This window comes from Papaver somniferum, chromosome 5 (assembly GCF_003573695.1).
Source record: "Papaver somniferum cultivar HN1 chromosome 5, ASM357369v1, whole genome shotgun sequence".
Taxonomy (NCBI): Eukaryota; Viridiplantae; Streptophyta; class Magnoliopsida; order Ranunculales; family Papaveraceae; genus Papaver; species Papaver somniferum.
Genome location: NC_039362.1, coordinates 72,926,278 through 72,932,363, shown reverse-complemented (window position 1 = coordinate 72,932,363; position 6,086 = coordinate 72,926,278). Strand labels below are relative to the sequence as shown.

The window sequence follows — 6,086 nt, the reverse complement described above, 5'->3', positions numbered from 1 at the left end:
TGTAGGAAAATAAAATGCGAGCTCCTAACATGACCATCCTAAGTGATGGGTAAGTATTTATCCAAAATTCACTCTTAGGAATATGATGCGGGTGGCGAATGTTGATAGAACGTCTCAATGTCCAAATTGAAAGATATTATGCCAATATCCTGCTGACAACGATCCTTCCAAAAAATACAACCATGTGCGTACACACCTGAACTCCGAAAAGTATAAGGAATCTCCCCTGCTATGTTCCTCCATCCCCTCTTGTCTATTAGAGTGTGTATTTGAACTTTACCATACATGTGAATTTGAACTACCATGTACTCATTGGTACGTTGACACTAGCCAAAACCCCCAATTACGTTGTATCGCGGATACCACAAAAGTACTGGATCTGGTGCAATTGGGATGCATAGTTGTGGCAGATGGAGGTGCTCACCAGTTTCTGGATTCATAATATATACAGGATATTGTATGTCGTGTTGTGAAACATAAAAACATACCAGACGATTGCAAGATCCAACTATTGGGTGCAACTTATTCCAATCATCATAGGTTCCATCATTCGGGGCGTCGTGATTGTTGGCTGTTGCGTTCGGGATGAAATCTTCCTCTCTATAAAAGAGTTGGGTAACTTTATCTTTCCCCATTCTTGGTATGACACCAAAAAGGAGTCCAATTCTTTTTTCCCCAAGGATAGTATTCCATTCTTTGCATACACATTTTCTTGCTAAAACGCTTTCTGCAGTTTGGATTCGCTGAAGTATCCCAGTAGTTAATTCCGGCAACATATCCATCACTATTATACTGATGAAAGATTATCACAATTTTTTTTTACAAGCTTTTAGGATTTTCTTATTGTAGAATGCTACAAGCAGATACGAGTAAAGCTTATATATATATAGACATCCAATACACATGTTGGCTAATTTTTTTAGGTTTTCCATCATTATCTTAAGTCACCATTCTTTGGTATTTACACCGAATATTTCAATTTCCATATTACTAAAAAATGAGATATTGTAGCAATATAACGAGATATGGAATGAATATTTTCATGTTTATCTAATTTCCTTTTTAATCTAATATAGATTACGAATATAACAAACTAAAATAAATCATGATCTCTTAGGAAATACCCAAATAATTTTTCTACTTTTCGACTAATTACCTAGGTCGGTTGGGGTGGCCCGGACGGCTGGACCATAGGTGTAAAGCAAAAAAAGGAAAAAACCAAAGGTTGACTAGTTAAACAATGACCCAAACTGATCAAAAAAAAATAAACAATGACCCAAACTAAATTGTACATTTCAACATAAAAAAAACAACAACACAACTACAAGAAGAAAAAAACTACATAGATAACCCAAGGAATAAATTGTACATTTCAACATTGAAAAAAATCCAAATACCAAAAAAAAAAAACTACAAGAAAAAAAAAGCTACATAAATAACCCAAGGAATGCGTGAGTGGCATGGACATCATGAGTACAAATTTCCGATTGTCCACCAAAATTCTTCAACGAGACAGCGCTCCTCATGTGAGGAATAATTTCCCATGTTTCCCACGGTAGTGTCCTCCAAATTTCCGTCCAAAATCTGGTGAGTGTATTGTAACGCAATAAACGCCTATTCTTCCACAATAGGAGGTCCTTGTTATTTTCAAAGGCTATCGGGTCATAAGCCGACCGTTCATCCCCATCCTTTTCCAATAAAATGCTCATCTCATGATTCCAATTCCATTCCCCACCAGGTGCCCATGTATGAATATTTTTTCGGAAATGGGAGCCCAGAAATCTATACGGGGATGACCAACCCCCTCATGGATGTAATAAAATAAAAGGCGAACTCCGAACATGACCATCCCAAGTGATGGGTATATCCAAAATTTACTCCCAGAAATATGTTGCGGGGGTAGCGAATGTTGATAGAACGTCTCAGTGTCCAAATTGAAAGATACTATGTCAATATCCCGTGGATAATATTCCTTCCAAAAAATACAACCATGTGCATACACACCTGACATCCGAAAAGTATAAGGAATCTCCCCCATGTTCCTCCATTCCCTCTTGTCTCATAGAGTGTGTATTTGAACTTTACCATCCATGTGAATACGAGATACCTTGTACTCATTGGTACGATGACAGTAGCCGAAACCCCCAATTACGTAGAATCGTGGATACCACGAAAGTACTTGATCCGGTGCAATTGGGATGCATAGTTGTGGCAGATGGAGGTGCTCACCAGTTTCTGGATTCATTATATATACAAGATCTTGTATGCCGTGTTGTGAAACATAAAAACATACCAGACCATTGCAAGATCCAACTATTGGGTGCAACTTATTCCAATCATCATAGGTTCCATCATTCGGGGCGTCGTGATTGTTGGTTGTTGCGTTCGGGATGAAATCTTCCTCTCTATAAAAGAGTTGAGTAACTTTATCTTTTCATATTCTTGTTAATACACCAAAAAGGAGTCCAATTCTTTTACCCCAAGGACAGTATTCCACTCTTTGCAAACACATTTGCTTGCTAAAATGATTTCTGCAGTTTGGAGGCGCTGTAGTACCTCTGTAGTTAATTCCGGCAACATATCCATCACTATTATACTGATGAAAGATTATCAAAAAAATAAAATTACAAGCATTTAGGATTTTCTTATTGTAGAACGCTACAAGCAGATACGAGTAAAGCTTACATATATAGACATCCAATACACATGTTGGCGAATGGTCACGTCCTTAATGAGAAGGCATTATGTGAATGGTCGCGTCCTTAATGAGCAGGCAAGTAGCATATATTTGCATGTTTTATCTTAAAAGCGGTTATAGCTTAAACCTACAACTGGATTTTCATTTAAAAGGAAACAAAATCTAAAGGATAACCATTACGTCATGAAGTAGGTCTGGAAGGACATGACATTTTAGTAGGGTGTTATTATTTATTTGAATTCAACCGCTGCATGCGTCTTTTGGGAATATGTCTCAGAAACAAAAATATAATAAATGAGAAACAGGAATTAGGGTGTAACGACACACACAAAAAATTCTACTTGGCCTTAAACCCGAGCCCGACCCATTTGGATGCAAAGCTAGAATTTGCATAAGGCGCGCCTGTGATCCTAGTGATCGGATACGGATAGCCGTATGGCGAGTGCCCAAAATCCCCAAATAGTTATCCCTTAGTAGTAATAGAGAGCATGATTAGTAGACACAATGAAGAAGTCTAGAAATTTTTTTAGCATGAATGCCACGTGACAAACATGATCTAGCTAGGGAGGTCTTTGTAATTTACAAAACCGACTATTATTTCTTCAAAAGAAAAAAAATCCAATTTTCTTTTCACTGTTCTTCCCGTTTTCTTCTTTTCATTCTTTATCTCTTCCTTTCTCATTCCCTTTTTCTTTCTCTTTAACTTCTGGTGAATCAGCGATTGAAGGAAAGAAATCACTAAACGTCAGTTGATTTAGATCCTTGAATTTAAGTAGCGCGGAGGTAAGTAATTATTTCCTCAACTTCAAATTGTAATCTTATTACCAAACGGGTTCCACGATATGCTGACTAAATTTCTGTTTAATGATGTGAAGTTTCAAGGACAAGTCTGCAAATGGTTCTTTTGATGTGGAATGAGCGATTACGGTAGGGGTTTTCTTTCCCTTAAATTTCTTGTTTTACTTGTGCAAATCAAACTGATTTTGGTTAAGCTCGTCATTTTCTGTTTTGCATGATTTATGAAATTTATTAAATGGGTGTTTAGTAAACATGCCGAGGGAGTAGGATTGGGCGTTTTCTAACAAATTTTTGTTTAATTTCAGTCTACAGATTTTGTAGTTTGTGAATTCATTTTTCCCATAAAATGACTGAACTTTATTTTCTTTGAAATCCCACCTTTTTTTTTCCATGATAACTCTTGCTTATTGAACTGTGTACGGTTTGAATGGTTTAGATGATGTTTCCCTTTGAAAAATAAGTGTGTACACATATATCTCACTATCAGACACGTGTATATAAAAAGATACGTGAAAAGCATGCAGGCCAAAACATCAAAACATGATGCGTCACGAAACACCAAATAAACCCCGAGGAGTTACTTTATCTCATCCCCAAAAGAGAAGTTAAGATCAACGGTGGAGAGAAAGTTAGCTGACACGGACTGACAGGGGCAGAAGACACTTGTCTGACACGAGCAGACCCCTCAACTACCCGCATTAAACACTCTGAGCAGTGTACGTGTCGACCAACCTGTGGAACGAGCGAGGATGCCTCTGCGGGATCAAGGGGCAAACGCAGACCTCCGCGTGATGGACGCAAGGACACAAGAAGATAAGGTTCCAACGGTCTTCAGAGATGGGTCCCACATTCTAACCTTATAAATACCCCATCTCCACCAAGAGGAAAGGGGATCGAAAAAGTCAGGAAGGGAAGGAGAGAGAGAGAGAGAGATTGCAAGTGTAAGTAAATCATTTAGAAGAGAGAAACATGTAAACCCAAAAGTCATTCGACTATTCGTGTAACCGTGAAGAACATAGTAAAACTACAAACCCCGTGGACGTAGGCTTTAGTGCTGAACCACGTAAACCTTGGTCTTATTTACATTTCAGCACTTTACATTTGTTTAGCTCCATGGATGTTTACTTATACGTTTTGTTTTCCTTACTTGTACTTATATCCCATGCGCAAACGCCTCGCATGGAGTTGTTAGATGAGGCCATGATAAACCCGAAGGTTTTTGAGCCAATGAATCAACACCAGGATATCATCATCACAATCTCATTAGATAATGATTGGTTGTGAACATTTGGACCCCTTCGTGGTTTGTGTGTTCACAATTTGGCGCTAGAAACAGGGACTTCGTCCCGGTAAAAGATTTATCTTGTCCTATGATTTCATTTTAAATTGGCATATGATTGCTCTGATTTATCAGCTCGGACCGTATAGATCGTTTGTTAACTGTATTACATTCAAAAACCCACCTTTTATCTTCGATAAGAGTTATTGTTCTAATCCGCGGATTTACGATTTTCTTTAGATCTCGTGCGAACCCGTCTCTTTGGGGAGTTTTTTCGTAGTTTTTATACTAAGGATCTCCTTTAATAAAACTTTAACCCGTATATTATAACTTGCGTGTAATAATTCTCTCCTGGAAGAATGTATTTCGCCGACTAACCCGCTTCACGCGGATATTCCCGTTTTTGTTGTTTGAAATGCCTTATGCAGAAAGAACGTATTGTGAGTAGAGAAGGCGAGTTTTCGGCGAGATTTCATTATCAACAAAAGGGCAGGTGATGGAAAAGACGCAGGAAGCAGGAAAATCCAAAGCTTTGTCAAAAGAAACACCCAGGACAACCCCGGTCATCACCCGAAGCAAGCAGAAAGGAGATAAAGCTAAAATGACCAATCGAAGGCAAGATACTGCGGAAATCACTTCACCTATGAACGCTAATTCAGTTGCAGCGGCGGCTCTCAGAACGGCAGCGAAAAAGTACGGTGCGGCTGCAGTAGTCCCGAAGGCTGCGAGGCTAGCAATACTTGCGCCATGAGTCAACTTAATCAACCAAGAGAAAGGGTGGATGAATCCAGAACATTCCAACCCGCGCACCTTCTAACTTTTGGAATGCCACCCACAAATGATCAAAATCAAACCATACCGGCGGCTCTGGCACCGCAGAGGGGCACTCACCCCAATTTGGAAATGCCAGCAACCGAAGCTGAACCCCTGCCACCTTTAGTGCAGACCATGGAGGAGGGCGGCACCATGGCTGTAGTAGCACGCGCTGAGACTCCCAATCAGGGGTCCAACCAATCACACCGCCTGATGGATGAGCTTCAGGAACTGAGGAAGAGCCAGCAGGTTTACGCAGATGCCGTAGCCCTGTTGGCCAGAGAAAATCAAGATTTAAAGGAGCGGATTGCTCTAAGCACGAAGACCAGCCAACAACTTGATGAAGCAAGCTCCAAAGCACCAGAGCCAAACCGAGACCGTAGAGTCGTCATAGCGGCTAATGAAGACGCGACAAGGGGAAGTAGCGTATCCGACCCGGATTATGACGATGGGGAGTCAGACGGTAACGAGCCGAAGAATTTAGGGCACCAACGCGCA

At 40.0% G+C, this 6,086-nt stretch overlaps 1 long non-coding RNA gene across 1 annotated transcript; it reads left to right on the top strand.

The window, feature by feature from the left end:
* The first annotated feature begins 3,338 nt into the window (after positions 1–3,338).
* LOC113277520 lies at positions 3,339–4,073 on the top strand. Its single transcript, XR_003324965.1, has 3 exons — positions 3,339–3,481; positions 3,574–3,625; positions 4,014–4,073. It is a non-coding gene; the product is annotated as an uncharacterized LOC113277520 (long non-coding RNA).
* The last annotated feature ends 2,013 nt before the right edge of the window (positions 4,074–6,086 follow it).